The 23,143-nt window shown below is 38.6% G+C and overlaps 1 protein-coding gene across 1 annotated transcript in view; it reads right to left on the bottom strand.

The window, feature by feature from the left end:
- The window catches only part of TRMT12 (tRNA methyltransferase 12 homolog), an 81,321-nt gene that overhangs the window by 42,619 nt on the left and 15,559 nt on the right, over nt 1–23,143 (bottom strand). Inside the window, exons 2-3 of the mRNA XM_053896481.1 lie at nt 4,288–4,608; nt 2,989–3,144 (exon numbers count right to left, since the gene is read on the bottom strand). The gene's annotated coding sequence lies outside the window, so the exon portion shown is untranslated. The remainder of the gene's footprint in view (nt 1–2,988; nt 3,145–4,287; nt 4,609–23,143) is intronic.

The raw sequence follows: 23,143 nt of genomic DNA, 5'->3' as shown, positions 1-23,143 counted from the left end.
ATTCTGTGTGTAAGTGTATATGGTTTAAAAATAAGTGAATATAAAAGGGCTAGTATCCAAAATCTATAAAGAGCTCACCAAACTCTACACCCAAAAAACAAATAATCCAGTGAAGAAATGGGCAGAAAACATGAATAGACACTTCTCTAAAGAAGACATCCAGATGGCCAACAGGCACATGAAAAGATGCTCAACATCGCTCCTCATCAGGGAAATACAAATCAAAACCACACTCAGATATCACCTCACGCCAGTCAGAGTGGCCAAAATGAACAAATCAGGAGACTATAGATGCTGGCGAGGATGTGGAGAAACGGGAACCCTCTTGCACTGTTGGTGGGAATGCAAACTGGTGCAGCCGCTCTGGAAAACAGTGTGGAGGTTCCTCAAAAAATTAAAAACAGACCTACCCTATGACCCAGCAATAGCACTGCTAGGAATTTACCCAAGGGATACAGGAGTACTGATGCATAGGGGCACTTGTACCCCAATGTTTATAGCAGCACTCTCAACAATAGCCAAATTATGGAAAGAGCCTAAATGTCCATCAACTGACGAATGGATAAAGAAATTGTGGTTTATATACACAATGGAGTACTACGTGGCAATGAAAAAGAATGAAATATGGCCCTTTGTAGCAACGTGGATGGAACTGGAGAGTGTGATGCTAAGTGAAATAAGCCATACAGAGAAAGACAGATACCATATATTTTCACTCTTATGTGGATCCTGAGAAACTTAACAGAAACCCATGGGGGAGGGGAAGGAAAAAAAAAAAGAGGTTAGAGTGGGAGAGAGCCAAACATAAGAGACTCTTAAAAACTGAGAACAAACTGAGGGTTGATGGGGGGTGGGAGGGAGGGGAGGGTAGGGTGATGAGTATTGAAGAGGGCATCTTTTGGGATGAGCACTGGGTGCTGTATGGAAACCAATTTGACAATAAATTTCATATATTGAAAAAATAAATAAATAAAATAAAAAATAAATAAATAAATAAAAAACCAAAAATGTGTGCAAGTTAAAAAATAAGGGGAACTGAGGTCTAGACATAACATAAATTAATGTAATTATTAATATTTATATAATTATATGAAATAGTCATAACATAAATTTTAGACATAATTATACATATACTCGATAATCACCAAGAAAAGAAGAGTATTGTAGTCAAGCAGGTGACAATATTTTCCACCTATACGGTGATGGCCTTAATGTAGCTTAGAAAAATAAAAATTCAGAAAAAGAAACTCCTCTATTCTTTTGTGTTCACTTGGCTATCAGACTTTAGGGCTTGTGCCCATAATCCTAAAATGCTATCATTGTCTGTCAGTATAGGTCCCCAGGAAACTATTTCCATTAAAAATCTGCTTTAATGTACACCCAAGGATGTTATAGTTATTTTCAAATATTGTTGATTCCAAACTCATCTCATCAGAGATCACTGAATAGGGCCAACTACTAGTTTTTCCTGAGATGTGTCCTGGCAAAATCTATTATATTTACGTCCAAGTGCATTGCCTTGTTTGATTTTAAGGAAAATAATTATGCAAATAGATACATAGAAAATTTTTCTGTAATTTAAAAATACAGAATTTAAAAAAGTTTTTTAGGTTTTTGAAAAAAGTAGACAGTATTAGTTGTCCAGATCAGAAGTAAAAGATAATACTAACAACAAGAATAAATACATTTATAATGTTTATTATAAGGAAGGCATTGTTCTAGGTACTCTGTATCTATTGACTAACTTAACCCTCACAATGACCCTGTAAAGGTAATTGGTAATGGTAAATTGTATTACCATTATCCCTTTTTATGGATGAGGAAATGAAGGCTCAACAAAGGTCAAGAACGTACCCAAGATCACACAGCTGGAGTGAGGCAGACCTGAAATCTGCAGCCTCTAGCTTTAGCTCTTGACTACTGCACTACACTCCATAGACGATTAACAGAGAAATAAATGACGGTGTGTTCGAACTCTGAATCGGATTTTGGATCGTATCCCAAAGTATGTCCAGTTTAGAGATGACACCCATTTACATGATAAACAAATACGGACATACAAGCTATCATTTTGTATGGTCTCTGGGCAGATGGAATAATTATTCATGACTCCTGTCCTTCAAACTGGTTCCTTTATAAACTGGCTTTGATTCTGCATTTCCTCGGTATGGACTAATAAAATCATGTCATATAGTAGAAATATTGCTCCAATGACTAGAGATTTGGGCTTATTTTTCATTGCTTCATCATTAGTTATCTTTTGCATTTAGGGTACACGTTGGCAATCCATGGTAGCATTTTCTCTGTAGAGATTTACTTAAAAGCTGGCTGTGGGAAATAAATGAATGAATAGAAGTAGATAGATAGTTGCTATTAAATTATTTTTCCATTGATTTCTTGTATTCAAAGAGAAAGTTCCAAGAGTTACAATGGCTCAAGGAAGGAAAGCCAGAAAAATGCAGAGTTCCATGGGAAGCCATCTTTATTTTGGGGAGATATATTAAGGGTAAAGTTCCTGATCAAGTTTCTAATATTGAGAGCTTTGCAGAAATGATCATAAACACCAAATCTGGTCAATCAGAGTAAACTTCCTAACATGCATATCTAGTTACTTCATTTTTCTGCTTAGTATCCTTTAATGACTACCTATTATTTTTATAATAAAGTTAGAATTCCTTGGCATTGCATCCAAACCTTTTTTTGCCACGGATCCTATGTGCTTCTTCCTGGATGTGTGGCCCCTCTCCTGAAGCACACTGTGCTCTGGAGGGGAACAACCTCGCCCTCTTTTGCGCTTTCACAGATATAGCACACAGTTACGATTATGCCGCCTTCTAAAATGTGGTTGCCATGCCAGCACCTCCCCTCAGATGTCTTCCCTAGCTGGTCTCCCCTTCTCTGCCTCAGTCTCAGCTCCAGCAAAGCTCGGAACTCACTCTGATATGGGTCCGTGATCCAGACTGACCATAACTCCCCTACAACACTTACCTTGCTATAAGGATTTCTTGGCTTGTCTGTCTTTCCCACCAGACTGAACGCTGGAGGGCCGCCATCTCATTCTTTTCTTCTAAATCCCCTCCCCTGGGCATATATGGGCCACTCAACCTGCTCTTGTCAGTTCTTCTCAGCTCCTCTCTTCTAGCTCTGAAAGTATGAGAGAGTGGGATTCTGAATTTCAACATTCATGTCATCAAAGACCAGAGACAACCGCTTTGGGGTTACACTGCATGCATGATTTAAGAAATTCCCAAAGTTAATTTATGTCTACACCAAACTGTTATGAGCACACTTAAGTGCCTGACTCCTGCATAAGATAAGACTTCACTGTAATTATTTTGTATTTGCTATATACATTTCTACACTTCACAAAAATTTCAGTATAAGAGTTCTGAAGCTATGTTAATAAAGTCCAATTTTGGGGCTCCTGGGTGGCTCAGTCGGTTAAGTGGCCGACTTCGGCTCAGGTCATGATCTCATGGTCCGTGAGTTCGAGCCCCGCGTCGGGCTCTGTGCTGACAGCTCAGAGCCTGGAGCCTGTTTCAGATTCTGTGTCTCCCTCTCTCTGACCCTCCCCCATTCATGCTCTGTCTCTCTCTGTCTCAAAAATAAATAAACGTTAAAAAAAAATTTAAAAAAAAAAGTCCAATTTTAAATGCATTAGGGGAGCTTCCTATTTCATAAAGAAAAGAATAACACAAGTCTATCTTCCTGGAAGAACACACTACTGCATGTCGGATTGGTTTTAGCACAGGATCTGTCATAGTTCAACATTAGAACTGGGGCTAATGTCTATAAATAAGATACTCTCAGCAAGAAAATTTTAGAATGTTTTTGCAGTGATATTGACAATTGAAACCATTTATTTATTTAAGCAGGGGTAGCATCCATTTATTACGTTTAGTATTACCTCTTAGAAAGGGCACTGCTTGAACTGCACTTAGGAGAATTGAATAGATCTTATATTTCTGGGTATAGATCACCCAAGTCAATATTTTATAAAGTAATGGTTCTCTGGAAGAAAATGCTCTCATTTCAGCTACTTGATAGAATTTCATAATAAAGCTAAATGAGAATTGAAGTGACTGAATCTGCTAAAAGCAATTTCTAGTTTTCACATCAGTTTCCTTTTCCCTGTCATGTCTCTTAAGTGAGGAAATTTAAGGATCGTGTTGGTGGATCATAATGTAAAGCCTAAGCAGTCATTTGTAAGCTTTTATATGCCTCTGAAATTTCCGCCTTGCATTGCTACCCCTCTGCCCCAGTTATCACTAAATTTCCTATTTATACTTGCCAAAGTAGAGTTTCTTCAGGATGTCCTTGGATTACTAGCATGAGAATCCCTTGAAGCTCATCTTAAAGATGCAGGTTCCTGGGCCCTACTCCAAACCACTGAATCAGAAACCTTAGTAAGGAGGGCACTTCTCCCCCATACGAGTTTAATCAAATGGCTTTTATTTTCCTCATAGCAAGAAATCTGGAGTTAGGTAAACTAAATTGGTATGGCACTTTCACAATGCCTTCTGAGACCAGACATCCTTCTGGATTTCTCATTTCTCTTCATTCTTGTGCTCTTAAAATGTCTGCTCCATATATCAGCACAGAGCTGCACTACACGAAGAAGAAAGGGAAAGGGGGAAAGTCAAAAGACCACAGCACTGAGTTGGCCTCCTTTAATATGTGTCCTGAGATGCTCCACCCACTGGATTTCTCACTTATTTCTCATAAACTTTTTTTTTTCTTCCTGAGTTTCTACAATCACATTTGATGGTTTAAACAAAAGTTATATACCATCTGATACATAGTGCTCAATGTATGTAGAAGAAATACTTAAGACAGCTATATTAAAAAGAAGACAGGGACGCCTGGGTGGCTCAGTTGGTTAAGTGTCCTACTCTTGACTTCAGTTCAGGTCATGATCTCATGGTTCATGGTTCATGAGATTGAGCCCCACATTGGGCTCTGCACTGACAACGTGGAGCCTGCTTGGGATTCTCTCTTTCTCCCTCTCTCTCTGCCCCTGTCTTGCTCTCATGTGCATTCTCTCTCTCTCAAAATAAATAAATAAACACTAAAAAAGAAGGAAAGACAAAAGAACCTAAATGGAATATGAATTAAAAATAATTTCCAATTGCATCAGAAACATAAAAGACTATGGAATAAATCTAGTGGAAAATGTGTAAGAACTCTACTGAAAACTGTAAGGCATTGCTGAGAGAAATTAAAGACCCAGATACATAGGGAAATGTTCGTGATTTAGAAGGTGCAATATTGTTAAGATGCCAGTTCTTCCAAAGTTTTCTTTAGATTCTATGCAATCCCAGTGGGCTCTTTGGTAGAAATTGACAGATTGGTCCTGAAATTTATATGTAAATGCAAAGTATTTGGAATAGTCAAAGCAATCCTGGACACGGTTGAAGACTTACTGTAATGCTACAGCAATAAATAGTTTGAAGTTGGTATAAGGATAGAAAAAAGGACTATGAAACTGAATTAAGGGTCCAGAAATATACAGGCACATATAAAGCTAACTGATTTTTTGATAAAGGCACCAAAGCTGTTCAGTGGGCAAAGGAAAGGCTTTTCAATAAGTAATGCTTCAACAACTGGACATTCATATAAAAAAAAAATGAACCCCAATCCTTACCTCACATAATACAGAAAAAATAATTTAAAATGGATCATAAACCTAAATATAAAATTAAACCATGAAGTTCCTAGAAGAAAGCACAGCAGATTACCTTAGTAACTTGGCACAGAAAAAGATTTCTTAGAACATGAAAAGTACTAACCATAGAAGAAAAAACCTGATAAATTAGACATCATGAAAATAAAAAAAAAAATTCTGCTTATCAAAAAATAGATGGGAGAAAATATTCACAGTGCCACATAAAGTTCTCCAGGAAATCAATAACAAAAAGACAAAATACCCTACCACCCCAAAAATTAGCAAACACACAGTCATAGCAGACACAGAATGACGTGTAAATGGGCAATAAACACATGCAAAAGTGCTCAATATAATTTTCATCATGACATAATGAGACACCAGTATACATTTCCTAGAATGGTTAAATTGAAAAATACTGACAACACCAAATGTTGGCAAGGATGTGGAACAATGAAAACCCTCATACATTGCTGATGCAAAGGCGGAATTGTACAATCTTTCTGGAAAGCTGGCAGTTTCTTATAAAGTTAAACAGACATCTAGCCTATGCCCAACCAAACCACTTTTATGTGTTTATTCAAGAGAAATGAAATCACGTGTCCACAAAAACCTAGTACAAGATTGTTCGTAGCTGCTTTGTTTATGATTTCCAAAGTCTGGAAACAAGTCTACCACCAGGGGAATGGATACACAAACCGTGGTATATGTACATGACGGCATACTGCTCCACAACAAAAACAACAGACTACTTACAGTCAGCAACATGGACAGATACTAAAGAATGGTATGCTGAGTGAAAAAGCCAGACAAGATAATAGTATATAATCATGATTCCACTTACATAAAGTTCTGGAACAGGAAGACCTAATTTATGGTGATAGAAATCGGAATACTGATTGCCTTGGGTGGAGCAGAAATTGACAAGGCAGGCGTGTGAGGAAACTTCCTGGGGTGATTGAAATGTTCTGTATTTTACAGAGATGTGGGTAACTTGGGTCGTATGCCTTCACGAAATCTCACTGAACTTATATTGAAGTACACTGCATTTCATTGTATGTAAATCATTCCTGAAAAACGCCTTGAATCCTGACAACTCTGCCTTTAAAACAGAAAAAATGTATGAATGACCTAATGATCTTCCGCCTTTGCTGGCAGTTGAGATGTCTTAAAGAAGTCTGTGATTCAGTCACTGTGACCATTGTCAAGGAAAAGCTTGCAGCCACTCTAAACAATGTCTGGGAATGGTTAAAAAAGGTTCAAGTGATGGATTTGCCATCACAAGAATCTTAGATGTGGGAAGCATGTTGTCTGCAACTGCGGAAGGCTATATCGTGAAGCTGGCGTCTCAGGCACAAGGCATCTGACACGGCTTGGTGAAAAATCACGAGTCACATAGTTAATGATTAATAAGACTTTCTTTAATGGGCCATCATTTCTCCACTCATGCACCAAGCATGTGAAATTGCTCTTTGTATCCACGGGCATCCAGTCTATCAGTGCTCTATATGCTGTGGCTGGGATGTGTCTTTGATACTCATGAATGTTTGGCCGACAACCATCATCATTTAGGTGCAGGTGGCTGCTATCAAAGGTCTGGGCCACACTGCTGTGTGCCTGGTTATCTTCAGTGTTTATGTTAAATCTCCAGATGCCAAATTTCTCATTCTGATGCTGGGTACGTGCCAAATCATCAGATGTTTACTGATTGTAGAATGGAACCATTTCTTTCTTCATGTGTAAACCCAGGATTAGTTTTCCTCCACTGGCCAATGCCTCTTCTATGATGCTCCTCTATTCATACCTTGCATTTGCAATGCCCAAACCCCTATTCTCAGATATAACACCCTGCTAATCAGGTCCCACCTTATCTATCTAGCCCTATTTCTCACTACTATCCAACATAGCAGCATGGAATAGTGGAGACATCATAAGCCTAGGAGTCAAGAGAGCTGAGTATAGCCCTGAACTTCCTATATAATTGTCATATCACCTCCCCTATCACATGAGAAATTTGGATTCAAAGGGCCTCCTTTCTTTCACTCCCTGAGTTTTAATCAGAAAAAAATATCACTATATTCCCCAATATTGTCTAAACATTCCCTCAACTGCATCTTTGTTTTGCAAAAATATTACCCATCTTTTCTGGTACAGCCAGAGTGGTCTTGGCTCCCTGGGTCTCCCACTGTTATTCCATCCTTTATCTGACCACACACGGCAGTGAATAGTACCACACATTGATCACTCATTCTATTTTTATCCTCCTAGTGTCTACTGTCAACATGATATACAAACAAAATATTTATTGAGCCCCTACTATGTACACTGAGATAATTACTGTGGGATGTGGCCAGATCCATAAAATAGCACTTACTTTTAGTCAACTTATGAGTCAACTTAGAAGTTGATCCCAACCTCTCCATGCCCCATCAAGGGTATGAGCTCCTTGAGGGAGTGCCTATGCCTTTTACACGTATTTCTTTGTGTCCCTTAGATAAAAATGAAGCCTTACTATTTTTCAGGCTTCTCTCATGTCTTCAAGTCCACTTGCTCTCCCCGTTCTCTTTCCACCTTCTCACAAGATTACCCTGTAGGAATTCCCTCCAATAACTCCTTATTCCCTCTAGTCCTTCCCTTACCAGCCACCTGTCATGCTCACATCCCTGTGCACTTTGACCCCTGCTCACTTGGGCAGCTGGCTGGTGGATTTTGTGGGGCCACTACCTGTTACCCATGGCTTCTGACTGGGGGACGATCCCGATATAATAATGCTTACACTATTCTCCCCACCAAGTGGTTATGGGGGGGGGGGGCAAATGAGACCATGTCTCTTGAGCTATTAATTTATTTGAGTCACACAGCCCTTTGAGAATGACCCTCTCTAAAAAAAACGTACAAGTAGCCTAGACTTTGCCTACAATTTCTAAGAAGTCACTCCTGAAGTTCCAAAGTCCTTTTACACATCCACTAGACATCCCACAGACTCTAGGTTATAAGCACCTGCTGCACATGAAAATGCATTATAAGCCATAAAGACTAACTTTGGTAGAGGATGTTATTAGTATTATTTCCTGGGAGCCAGATCAGTGCAAACCAAAGTCTCTTAGCCCCTTTTCTGCCACAAGAATGTTACCCATTAGAATGCCCTATGCCTTCTGTCTCTCTCCTATGCCCCAATCCAGCCTCAGCATCCTGTTTGGGGAATTAGAAAGTGGCTGTGAATCAGAGTTTTGCTTTGAAAGGAAACCTGGCCTAGGGACAATCCTTAGTCTTGTCCTATATTAAAATATATCTCATTATGTTCAAAATAAAGTGAAGCCTGTTTACTTTATTTATTATGGGCTCAATTGGAGTTTACAGGCCAGCTTGGAAACTTAATATATATGTAACATGACAGTCACTTATAAGTATATATCAAAATATTTTATGATTATTAACATTCTATTATATTCCTACTTATATAGTTATTTCTAAAGAAATATACACATATTATATTTCTATAGAGAACTATGCTAAGAAAAGGAAACCTTTGTATTTTAACCTTTTTGTAACCTGGGGGTTTCTTATCCTGCTTTTAAAGTTTTGAAGACATGTCATTGAACTTAATATGTTCCAGATAACTTGTGAGTCACAATGGGATAAATGAAAAATACATGATCCCTGCCCTCAAGGAATTGACAGAAAAGTAGGAATTTGATAAGTACTTATTGATTTATAACGCATTGACCTTTGAGTCTTGGATAACCTAGGTACTAAATATGTCACACTTCCCTGATATCAAATAGACACCCAAAGGGTAATGATTTCAAAGGTGTTTAATTAACAAGGGACACTTAAGACACTGGCAGAATATGGGGTTCAGTACGGACAATTTAATCTTTAAGACAATAACATTTATTGTGCATGATTTCTGGAAAAACACCTTATGACTTTATTTTTCACTTAATCACCATTTCGATTATAAATTGTATTTGAACTTATGTACCTGAAGGTTATTCAAAAGGAGGGGAGCAAGGTTATAAACAGAAACCATAAATTATTTCCCCAAAGCTATTCAGAAAATACTAGTCAAAACTTGAACTAGGTTTCCAAAAACACTACCAGTACTTGAATATTTCAAGGTCAAAGTCAGATGAAGCAACCCGTCTTAGATATTTTTAGCAGTAGCTACAATTAAGATTTAACAACACTGGTCAGGTCTGGAAAATGTCACGATGTCATACTCTGATTATTATCTTGAAATTCACGAGGAAGTCCATAACCATAAGGTTTGGGGAGACAGTCAGTGGAAAGAACATTCTGTTGGTTCCTACTATGAGCCTGGTGCTCTATGATCCTTACAGAAATTGTCTTATTTAATTCTCTCAACAACCCTGCGGTGTGGATTTTTTATTCTCATTTTATAGATGAGGAAGCAGAGTGGAAACAATTTGCTCCAGGTCACAACAGTGGTTAGAAAGTGGCAGAACTGATTGTTTTTTAAGTGCATAAAACAAGCTGCAGAGAAAATTACCAAGGAAAACAGTTATGATGAATGATAGTGAAATGTTGCATTAATTTCCTATTGCTGCCGTAACAAACTACTACAAACAACAGCTTCAAACAACGCAGACGTATTATCTCACAGGTCTGGAGGGCAGAAGTCCAAAATTATGGCACTAAAATCAAGGTGCTGACAGGGCTGCGTTCCTTCTGGAGGCTCTAGGAGAGAATTTGTTCCCTTGTCTTTCTCAGCTTCTAGATGCTGTCTACGGTTTTCCGCTTGTGACACCCCGCCTGCAAGCACATCACTGATTCTATAGTCACATCTTCTTCTCTCTGACTCCCTTGTCTTTTTCCCTTTGATGGGTCTTTGTGATTAGATGGGGCCTATCTGGATGATCCAGGTTAATCTAACCATGGGAAAATCTTCAACTTAATCACACGGGCAAATTTCATTTTGCCATGTGAAGTAATACAGTCGCATTCTGGGGATTCATATGGTGACATCTTTAGGGAACTATTATGTCTACCGTGATTACTTCTCAGTGAATTTGTATAGCTGCCATTCCAAATGCCTAACGTATAATCTCGGAATTGGAATTTTATAATGAAAGGGACCTTTTGGCTCACTTAGCCTAATCTTTTTAATGAGGTAGTTGATTTATTTGTGTTTGTTCCTCCCTGACGATTCTCACGGTGGGGTTTTCTTCTTTATAAAAGACCATCTATTTATTTAAATATTATTAATATTGCAAATTTGCAGCTGGGATGCTCAGGATATTCGTTGGTGGTGGTAGGAGTGTTTTGTTTGAGCTGTTGTTAAACATGGCTGATTCGTTCGCTAGGAAAATGAGCATGTAGTACATGCCTACAGCCTAAACCTAAGGGATACAGGGTGAAGGAGGCAGAGAATGTCCCTGCCATCGAGGAGCCTGTGCTCTTTTTCACTGAACTTATCAGTTAAAGAAACCTATAGGATAAAGATAAGCGGAATATAAGTGCCAAGAATTTTCACAGCCATCTGGACAGTGCAAGTATGTCTTGTATTTCCAATAGACTATAAGCTTCCTAAGGGCAAAAGCCTATGCATGATAATTTATATCCTTTACTTGTTCATGTACGCAGTATTTAATGAGGATCTCTTTTGTCAGGCACTGGGATAAGAGTGGGGATGTAGCAGCGAGCAAGATGAATAAGGTTCCTATTCCCACAGAGCTTACTTTTACTGGACGGAAAGACACTAGAAATAAATACACAACTAAACAAACAAGATTATTTCAAAAAACAAAAATAGCTAAAAACGCAACATGATTGACAGTAAATGAGAGAAAGGCGACTCTATATAGGGTGATCAGAAGAGGTTTTGACAGGAAGAAGACAGTCATGGGAAGTTGCACTCACAGAAGGAACAGCAGGGGCGAAAGCTTGAGACAGGGACAGGAATGGTCTGTCCCAGGATCATAAGGGATGTTTGTGTGGCTGAAGTGTAGGGCAAAAGGCAGTATCTGAGGAGACGAGGTTTCGGATGTAAACACAGGCCAGATAGGTCATATCAAGACCAGTAGGACTTGGCAAGAAGTTTCGATTCTACTCTAAGTGGAAAGGAAAGCCATGGGAGCAGGCAGGGAAGGGGTTAAGCAAGAGAGTGTCATGGTGTGATTTGTGTTCTAAGAGAACTGTTTTGTTTGTCTTAAGGAGTATGGATTTGGATGAGCCTCAAGTAGGAGCAGGGAAATTATCTAGGCTATTCTGGTGGTACAGACCAGAGACGATAGGCTTGCACTAAAATGCTGGTCATGGAGACCATGAGACGTGGTCAGATTTGAGGAAGCGAGCTCAAGGACTTGCTGGTGGATTTAGATGTGAGAAAAAGAGATTAAAAAGTAACTCCTGGGGCGCCTGGGTGGCTCAGTCGGTTAAGCGGCCGACTTCGGCTCAGGTCACGATCTCGCGGTCCGTGAGTTCGAGCCCCGCGTCGGGCTCTGTGCTGACAGCTCAGAGCCTGGAGCCTGCTTCGGATTCTGTGTCTCCCTCTCTCTCTGCCCCTCCCCTGTTCATGCTCTGTCTCTCTCTGTCTCAAAAATAAATAAACGTTAGAAAAAATTTTTTTTAAAAAAACTAAAAAAAAAAAAAAAAGTAACTCCTAAGGGTTTTATTCTCAACTTTATTTAGATATAAGGTAGCGACCATAAAAGTTTATCCACTTAGTCCTCAGTTCAATGGTTTTTAGTATATTTACACAGCTGTACAATCATCACCACGATATAATTTTAGAACATTTTCGTCACCCCAAAAGAAACCTCATACCCATTAGCAACCACTTCTCACTTGCCCACTTTCTTTTCACCCAGTTTTGCCTTCTCAGTTTTGAATGTTTATTTGTTTTTGAGAGAGGGAACATGGGGGAGGGGCAGAGAGAGAGAGAGGGAGACAGAAGATCCGAAGCAGGCTCCACGCCATCGGCACAGAGCCGGACATAGGGCTGGAACTCATGAACTGTAAAATCACGACCTAAGCCAAAGTGGGATGCTCAACCGACTGAGCCACCCAGACGCCTCTATTCCTTCTCAGTTTTGAAGGCCAGAAGTCCAAACTAAAGTTGTCAGCAGGACTGCATGATCTCTGAAGGCTCTAGAGGAAAATACTTGTTTGCCTTTTCTGGCTTCTGGCAGCTCCCGGTGTTCCCAGGCTTGTGGTTGCATCCCTCCAATCTCGGCCTCCGTCTTCACATGCCATCCCTGCCCTTCCAAGTCCTCTCTTCTTACATGTTATAAGGACACTTGTCATGGGATTTAGGGCTCATCTGGGAAATCTGGGATGATCTCATCTCAAGATGCTTAACTTAATTACAATCACAAAGACCCTTTTCCCAAATAAATGATGTTACATTCATAGATTCCTAGGTTAGGACCACATCTTTTTAGGGACCATCATTCAACCCAGTATACCTGGATGATCACTGATCTATTTTCTGTCTCCAGAGATTTACCTATTATTCACGTTTCACTACTAGGATTTTGCCCCAAGAATTTTGGTGGATGGTGGTGTTGCTTACCTAGGCCCAGATCAGGGATAAATGGTGTAGAGTCATGTGTCTTTTGCGAATGTCACATTTAAGATGTGTATTGTGGACGCCTGGGTGGCTCAGTCGATTAAGCGTCTGACTTCAGCTAGGGTTATGATCTCGTGGTCTGTGAGTTCGAGCCCCATGTCAGGCTCTGTGCTGATAGCTTAGAGCCTGAAGCCTGCTTTGGATTCTGTGTCCCCCCATCGTGCTCTGCCCCTCCCCCGCTCATGCTCTGTCTCTCTCTGTGTCTCAAAAGTGAATAAATGTTAAAAAAATGTGTATTGTACATCCAAGTGGAAATGTCAAATGAGAAGCTAGATGCATGAATCTGGATATGCAGATCTGGGAGTCACAAGCATGTGGATGGCATTTATAGCTGTGGGACTGACTGAGATTGCCTGGAGTGAAGAGTGAGAGAGGGAGGCTGAGGAGTGGTACCTGGAACATGACAAGGTGATGCAGGGGAACCTTGAGGGAAGACTTAGAAGAAGGACGTGAATGAGAGGGTAGGAAGACCAGAAACTCCAGTGTTTTCTCAGATGTCAAAACAGAAAGCATTTCTCGAACGAGGGTATAGTTCACTATTTCACATACCTTCGGGATTTGGAGGAAAGTCAGAACAGATAAATAAGCATTGGGTTTAGCAACAGAGACCTCATTACTTTTCAGATAAAAGCAATTTTGGTGCAGTTGGGGGAGGGGGATGGCCTGAGTGTGTTAAACAGTAAACAGGAAGTGAGGACGTGGAGATGATGACCATGAACACCTCTTTTCAGAAGTTTTGCTCTGAAGTGAAACAGAAAAATGGGCTGTAGCTGTAGATGTACAGATTCTCTTCAAGAGAAGATTTGTTTTGTTTTAAAGGTGGAAGATACAACAAGATGATTTTATGCTTGGGCTAAGTATCCAGAGAAAGAACTTAAAGATGCAAGAAACATTTAGTTAATTAAAGATGTTAATTCTAGGAGTAGTCTTCTTGAGCAGGCAAGACCCCAAAAAACAAGCCTGGTAAGAGTTGGAAACTATTGCAGCATTATTTATAATAGCTGAGATATGAAAGCAGCTAAAGTGGCCGTCGGTAGATGAATGAATAAAGAAGATGTGGTATATATGTATGCATGTGTGTATATATATTTATATAAATGTATGTATTTGTGTTTATATATATATATATATATATATATATATATTTACACACACACAAACACACACTCTCTGGAATAATACACAGCCATAAAAAGGATGAGATCTAGCCATTTGCAACAACATGGATGGACACAGAATGTATAATGCTAAGCAAGATAAATCAGAGAAAGACAAATACCATATGATTTTGCTTATATGTGGATCTAAAAAACACATGGATAAACAAACAAAAAGCAGAATCAGACCTATAACTTCAAAGAACTAATGGTTTCCAGATGGAGGGTGGGCAAAATACGTGAAGGACAGTGGGAGACAAAGCCTTCTGGTTATGGAGTGAATAAGTCACGGGGATAAAAGGTAGCCTAGGGAATACAGTCCATGGCATTGTAGTAGCCTTGCATGGTGACACGTTAGCCACACTTGTGGTGAGCATTAAGTCATTGCACACCTGAAACTAACGTGACATGTATGTCAACCATACTTAAATAAAAAAGAACAAGAAAAAGGAAGAGCAGGAATCTTGCATCTGTTGTAAAGGGTGAGAAGCCCCAGAGGCGAGGACAGGTGAAGAAGGTTGTGATGTTTTCCAACCACATGCAGCCGCTCAGGAGCTAGCGGGGTTATCTGGCCAATGTCTGAGTTTAGCCAGAGTTGCTATTTTGCCAAACAAGTAGGATGGAGAGACAGGGGACAAGCAAGTCAACAGTGTTTCAAAGGAGTGAGTGTAATGCCAAGGAATCGAAACTGGGTTCAAAGGGAAGGGAGGACACAGGAGGAGAGGATTGATGGATAATGAAAAAGTGGTGGAGTCAATGGTTGGAGGTCGTGATAGCGTCAAACAACCATGGTGATCTGAAGGGTAGAAAGTGATGATCAGAGGGGGGAAGTGTTATAGTTGAATTTTAGGGTGTTGACATTATTTGTGGGGACCAGGCCAGGTATGACCATGGGAATAAGTGGCTGGAAAGAGGGGAGCAAAGGATCACTGGGGGGAGAGGAGATCATGGAACTAGGAGCTCAGGATGCCTAGTACAGTGCTACATACAGACAGGTTGCCAATAAATAGTCACAAGTGAAGAAGGCTGAAATATGTGAATCTTCCAACATTTATAGTGTTTTGGTTTCTCTTTATGAGTCTTGTGTTTAATGTATTATATAATTTTTCCTGAAATGATATATTTTCCAATGCCTCAGGGGCAACATTACATGAAAGAAATCATTTGGGATGGTTAAAAGGGTAATATTAAAAGAAAATTCAAACTGGAGTTTAATAAAGTCATTAGATATGAAGCTAGTCAGGCAACAGATAATTTACTAAGAGAAGTTGCCACTGGAGCTATCAAGAGGAAAAACAGACTTATGATTTTGAAATACCTTGAAACTCATGCAAAGAGAAGGCCATAGAGACTCAGTAGCTCTTGGCTCTAAGGTCAACATGTCTGTCTGAACTTGTCTGAGCCTTTGAAGGGGAAAAGGTTTGAACTCTGGATTCACAGAGACCATAGGTTGCAATCCCATCTATTATTTATTAACTGTGTGACCTTGGGCAAGTTACTTACCCTGTCTTTACCTCTAGCTTCACATCTAAAACATGAGGACTAAAAATGACCTGATGGGGTTATTAATGAAGATAAAGAGAGGTAATCTATATTAAAGGTGTAGTAAAGGGGCGCCTGGGTGGCTCAGTCGGTTAAGCGTCCGACTTCAGCTCAGGTCACGATCTCATGGTCTGTGAGTTCGAGCCCCGCATCGGGCTCTGGGCTGATGGCTCAGGGCCTGGAGCATGCTTCCGATTCTGTGTCTCCCTCTCTCTCTGCCCCTCCCCCATTCATGCTCTGTCTCTCTCTGTCTCAAAAATAAATAAATGTTAAAAAAAAAATATTTAAAGGTGTAGTAAAGTACCTGGAACATGGTAAGCACTCAATAATGGTGAGCTATAATCTTCATTGTTATTATCTGTAAGCTGGAGATTTTAAAAAAGCTACTTTGCAAAGCCAAGAGGATTAAATGAGATGAATTACACAAAGTACTTAGCACAGTGCCTTCTATGTGGTGATACTAATGATTAGCTATTACTATGACATTGCTTAGCAGACCTAATCATTTAATTTTATAGCTCCTGGGAAGCGATGGTGGTAGAAAGTAGCATTATCCCTCTCCTGAACCCCATCCCGTGCTGGCTAATATTAGTCCTTTGGAAGTGTTTCCAAATGGTGGAGTAGAGACTGTCCTGGAAATCATTTCAGGAAATAGAAGTCCTGATTGGGTCTGAAAAGATGATAAAGATTGAAGCAAGCACAACTTCATTGAGCCACATTCTGTCCAAGGACTGCTTTCCACCTACAGGTCAAACAGTCATGAGGCTTTCACCAAACAAGCCTTTTTCACCATTATTCCCGCAAGCTTTAGTGAGGTGTGATTTACAAACAAAATTGTTATATTTAGGTTGTACAGCATAATTTTTTTAACGGCATACAATGTGATGATTTAATATAAGTATATATGTGAAATGATTACCACAATCAATTAATTAACATATCTATCACGTAGCTACCATTTTTGTGTGTGGTGATAACACGTAAGAACTACTCTCTTAGCAAATTTCAAGCACACAATCCAGCATTATTAACTATGGCCACCATACTGTGCATCCCCAAACGTATTCATTTTATAACTGAAAGTTTGTACCCTTTGACTAACATCACATCCCCTCCTCCCCCACAGTCCCTGGCAACCACTGTTCTATCCTCTGGTCAAGTTCTACTTTTTTAGATTCTACATACAAATGGGACCACATGGTATTTGTCTTTTTGTATCTGCCGTGTTCACTTAGCATAATGTCTTCCTGGTTCATCCATGTTGCAAATGGCACGATTTCCTTCTTTTTTATGGATGAGTAATATTGCATTGTGTGTATCACAGAAAGGAAATTCAGAGAACTTTATGTGATATGACTATTTTACTGAGTGAGAAACAAACTGCAAACAGGAATATTGCAAACCTGAAACTGATATGATCATAGGCATGATGTTACAGGATGGCTAATAAAGTGAAAATGAAGAAATTGTTTAACCTTTACAATGACTGCTTACTACAAGGGGAGTTTAGATATGGCAAGATATTAGTTAAAAGTGATTATCTTATACCATTTTAGGAAGATGACTTAAGTTTCATTTATGATTATCAGAGTCATGTACAAGAAATAACATGTTAAGTTTTGTTTACAATCATGAAATAAGCTAGATTAAGTTTTGCTTATGTGGCTTATGTGGTTTTGTCTGCTTCAGGGATTTTCAAGCAATCTCCATTTTAGCAATATACCACATTTTCTTTGTCCATTCATCTGTTGACGGACAACTAGGCTGTTACCATATCTTGGCTATTGTGCTGCAATGAATATGGAGTGCAAATATTTCTTCAAAACAATGATTTCATTTCATATGGATATACATCTGGAAGAGGAATGGCTGGATCATATGGCAGTTCTACCTTTAATTTTTTGAGGAACCCCCACACTTTTTCCATACTAGTTGTATAAGTTCCCATCAACAGCATTTAAGGGTTCCATTTTCTCCACACACTCTCCAACACTTATCTCTTGCCTTTTTGGTACTTGCCATTCTAACAGATGTGAGTTTGATTTGCATTTCTCTGGTGATTAGTGATGTTGAGCAACTTTTCATATACCCGTTGGCCATTTGTATATCTCTTTTGGAGAAATGTCTGTTCATGTCTTTTGCCCACTTTTTAAAAAATGTTCATTCATTTGTTAGAGAGAGAGAGACAGAGAGAGACTGAAGGCAGTGGGGGAGAGGCAGAGAGAGAGGGAGACCCAGAATCCAAAGCAGGCTTCAAGCTCTGAGTTGCCAGCACAGAGCCCGATGCAGGGCTTGAACTCATGGACTGTGAGATCATGACCTGAGATGAAGTCGGGCGCTTAACTGACTGAGCCACCCAGGCACCCTGTCTTTTGCCCATTTTTAAATTAGATTATTTGTTCTTTTGGTGTTGAGTTGTATATGTTCTTTATATATTTTTCATACTAATCCTTAATCAGATAGGTCTTTTACAAATATCTTCTCCCATTCAGTAGGTTGTCTTTTAGTTTTGCTAATTATTTCCTTTGCTGTGCAGGTTTTATTTTGAAGTAGTCCTAATAGTTTATTTTTGCTTCTTATTTCCCTTGCCATAGGAGACGTATCTAGAAAAATGTTGCTATTGGGGGCACCTGGGTGGTTCAGTCAGTTAAGCATCTGACTTGATTTCGGCTCAGGTCATGATCTCATGGTTCGTGAGATTGAGCCCCATGTTGGGCTCTGTACTGGCAGCACAGAGCTTGCTTGGGACTCTTTCTCTGCCACTCCCCTGCTCATGCTTTCTCTATCTCAAAATAAATAAATAAACATTAAAAAAGAGAGAGAGAGAGAGAGAAGAGTCGCCTGTGTGGCTCAGTTCGTTGGGCGACCGACTTCAGCTCAAGTCATGATCTCACAGTTTGTGGGTTCGACCCCTGTGTCAGACTCTGTGCTGACAGCTCAGAGCTTGGAGCCTGCTTTGGATTCTGTGTCTCCCTCTCTCTCTGCCCCTCCCCCGCTTGTGTTCTCTCTCTCAAAAATAAACATTAAAAAAATTTTTAATAAAAAAAAAAAAAAAGAGAAAAATGTTGCTATGGCTGATATCAAAGAAATTTGACCTGGGCTCTCCTCTAGGATTTTTATGATTTCAGGTGTCACGCTTAGGTCCTTAATCCATCTTGAGTTTATTTTTGTGTATGGTGTAAAAAAGTGATCCAGTTTCATCCTTTTGCATGTATCTGTCCAGTTTTCCCAACACCATTTGTTGAAGAGACTGTCTTTTTCCCATTGTATATTCTTGCCTCCTTTGTCAAAGATTAATTGACCATATAACCATACATTTATTGGGGCTCTCTCTTCTCCTACATTGATCTATGTGTCTGTTTTTGTGCCAGCACCACGCTGTTTTGATTACTACAGCTTCATAGTATATTTTGAAATCTGGGATTGTGATCCTCCAGTTTTGTTCTTTTTCAAGATTGCTTTGGCTATTTGGGTCTTTTGTGGCTCCATACAAATTTTAGGAGTGTTTGTTCTAGATCTGTGAAAAATGCTGTTGGTATTTTGATAGGGATTGCATTAAATGTGTAGATTGCTTTGGGTATGGACATTTAAAAAAAATATCTGTTCTTCTAATCCATGAGCATGGAATGCCTTTCCATTTGTTTGTGTCATCTTCAATTTCTTTCATCAATATTTTATAGTTTTCAGAGTACAGGTCTTTCACCTCCTTGGATAAGTTTATTCCTAGGTATTTTATTATTTTTGGTGCAATTGTAAATAGGATTGTTTTCTTAATTTCTCTTTCTGCTACTTCATTATTGACACATAGAAATGCAGTGAATTTCTGTACATTGACTTTGTAACCTGTGACTTATGAATTCATTTATCAGTTCTAGTAGCTTTTGGTGGCGTCTTTAGGGTTTTCTATATTTAGTATCATGTCATATAAAAGTAGTGAAAATTTTACTTCTTCTTTACCAACTTGGATAACTTTTATTTCTTTTTCTTGTCTGACTGCTATGGCTAGGACTTCCAGTACTGTTGAATAGAAGTGGTAAGAGTGGACATCCTTGTCTTTCTCCTGATCTTAGCAGAAAAACTCTCAATTTTTCCCCACTGAGTATGATGTTAGCTGTGGTTTTTTTTTTTTCATATAAAGTCTTATTATTTTGAGGCATATTTCCTCTAAACCTACTTTGTTGAGGGTTTTTAAATCATGAATCGATGTTGTACTTTGTCAAATACTTTTTCTGCATCTCTTGAAACAATCGTACGGTTTTGTCCTTTCTCTTGTTGATGTGATGTATCACATTGATTGATTTGTGAATACTGAACCACCCTTGTATCCCAGGAATAAATCCCACTTGATCATGGTGAATGATGTTTTTACTGTATTGTTGGAGTCAGTTGGCCTATACAGTAAAACCTTAGTTTGTGAGCATAATTTGTTCCAGAAATATGCGTGTAATCTAAAGCAATTGTATATCAAAGCGAATTTCCCCATAAGAAATAATGGAAACTCAGATGATTCACTCCACAACCCAAAAACATTCATATAAAATTGATTATAATACTGTAATATAATACAAAATAATAAAGAAAATACAAAATATAAAGAAAATAAACAAACTAACCTACACTTAACCTTGAAAACCTTCGTGACTAGTGTGAGGGAAACAAGAGAGAGGAGGGATGTTCCATAGGACAACTTTCACTAATGGAATCACTTCTACCTATTGGCTCAATGGAATCTTTTTCCGCATGGGGGCCATTGTATATGCTCGCATGGATGGTGACTACAGTCCAGTATTAATTAACCCTTGTCATACACTGTATTTAATGTAACTGGCAATAAGGCAGCAGATGAAAGGGTCTATATCTGCAGGCAGCCTGAGTTAGAATGAAGCAAAGTATTGCTAAGCTTACTCTTGTATGGAAAAGCAAAGGAATGTCCATAGGTGCTTGGAAGTGACAAAAAATACACTAGTGCCAGTTGTGGGGACCTTCCAATGTTCTGAAAAATCACGGATTTCTGCCAAACACTGTGGCCTGAGAGTAAGCATCAGAGCATGAGAGATGATCACCCACAATCCCATAGTGGCAGAGAAAGAGCAAGAGAGAGAGAGAAGAACCATTAGCTCCGTTGTGATCATGTGATGTTCACTGTCATGTACTACTTGTACTGCAAGACATCATTCGTTTATCAAGTTAAAATTTATTAGAAATGTTTGCTCATCTTGTAGAACATTCACAGAACAAGTTACTTGAAGTCCAAGGTTTTACTATATTTTGTTGAGGGTTTTTGCATCTATGTTCATCAGAGATATTGGCCTACAGTTCTCTTTTTATGTAGCGCCTTTATCTGGTTTTGTTATCAGGGTAATGCTGGCCTCATAGAATAAATTTGGAAGGTTTCCTTCCTCTTCTATTTTTTGGAATAGTTTGAGAATAGATATTACTTCTTTAAATATTTGGTGGAAATCATCTGTGAAGCTGTCTGGTCCATGATTTTTGTTTGTCGGGGGTTTTTTGATTACTTGTTCAATTGCTGCTAATTGGTCCATTCAAATTTTCTATTTCTTCTGGATTCAGTTTTGGGAGGATATGTTTCCAAGAATTTATTTATTTATTCTAGGTTGTCCAATTTGTTGGCATATAATTTTTCATAATATTCTTTTATAATCTTCTGTATTTCTGTGGTGTTGGCTATTTCTTCTCTTTCATTTCTGATGTTTATTTGAGTCCTCTCCCCCTCCCCTTTTTTAAATGAGTCTAGCTAAAAGTTTATCAATTTCGTTAATCTTTTCAAAGAACCAGCTCCTGGTTTCATTGATCTCTATTGTTTTTAAATTTCTATTTTCTTTATTTCTGTGCTAATCTTTATTATTTCCTTCCTTTTATTGGTTTGGGGGGTTTTTGTTTGTTCTTTTTCCTATTCCTTTAGGTGTAAGGTTAGGTTGAGATTTTTCTTGCTTTTTAGGGTAGGCCTGTATTGCTATAAACTTCCCGCTTAGAACAGCTTTTGCTGCATCCCAGAGATTTTGGACCACTGGGTTTTATTTTCATTTGTCTCCGTGTATTTTTGGATTTCCTCTTTGGCATTTCTTTGTTGATCCATTCATTGGTTAGCAGCATGTTATTTAACCTCCATGTTTTGGGTTCTTTCCAGATTTTTTCTCGTGGTTGATTTGTAGTTGCATAGTGTTGTGGTTAGAAAAGATGCATTATATGACTTCAATCTTTTTTAATTTGTTGAGACTTGTTTTGTGGTCTAATATGTAATCTATTCTGGAGAATGTTCCATGCGCACTTGAAAAGAATGTGTATTCTGCTATTTTAGGATGGAATGTTCTGAATATATATATTAGATCCATCTGATCCAATGTGTCACTCAAAGCCACTATCCCTTGGTTGATTTTCTGTTTGAATGATCTATTTATTGATGTAAGTGGGGTCTTAAAGTCTCCTACTATTATTGTTTTACTATTGATTACTTTGTTTATGTTTGTTATTAGTGGTTTTATGTATTTGGGTGCTTCCAAATTGGAAGCATAAATATTTACAATTGTTGTATCTTCTTGTTGGATTGTTCCCTTTATGATTATATAGTGTCTTTGTCTCCTGTTACAGTCTATTATAAAGTCTATTTTGTCCAACTTAAGCTTTCTTTTCACTTCCATGTGCATGATAAATGCCTTTCCATCCCTTCACTTTTAATCTGCATGCTGTGTCTTTAGGTCTGAAATGAGTCTTTTGCAGGCAGCATAGAGATGGGTCTTGCTTTTTTATCTATTAGGTCATCCTATGTCTTTTGATTAAAGTGTTGATTCCATTTACAATCAAAGTAACTACTGATAGGTATGTACTTATTACCATTTTCTTACTTGTTTTATGGTTGTTTTTATTTTTCTCTGTTCCTTTTTCTCTTGCTCTCTTACAGTTTTCTGGACTTTTTTTTTTGTGATATATTTTGACTCCTTTCTCTTTATTTTCTGCATATCTATTACTGGTTTTTGATTTGTGGTTACAACTGGGTTTGTATATAACATCTTAAATGTTCAGCAGTCTCTATTAAATTGATTTTCACTGAAGTTTGTTCCCCAGAAGTTTCTTGAGTTATGTTTGTTTGTTTTTGCATTGAGTATTCTTTATAAATTTTGAATATTAACCCCTTATCAGATATATAGTTTGCAAATATTTTCTCCC

Source organism: Panthera pardus, unplaced genomic scaffold (genome assembly GCF_024362965.1).
Source record: "Panthera pardus isolate Hobbes unplaced genomic scaffold, ASM2436296v1 HiC_scaffold_7, whole genome shotgun sequence".
Classification (NCBI taxonomy): Eukaryota; Metazoa; Chordata; class Mammalia; order Carnivora; family Felidae; genus Panthera; species Panthera pardus.
Note: the sequence above shows the minus strand (reverse complement) of the source record. Positions and strands in the feature narration are given on the sequence as shown.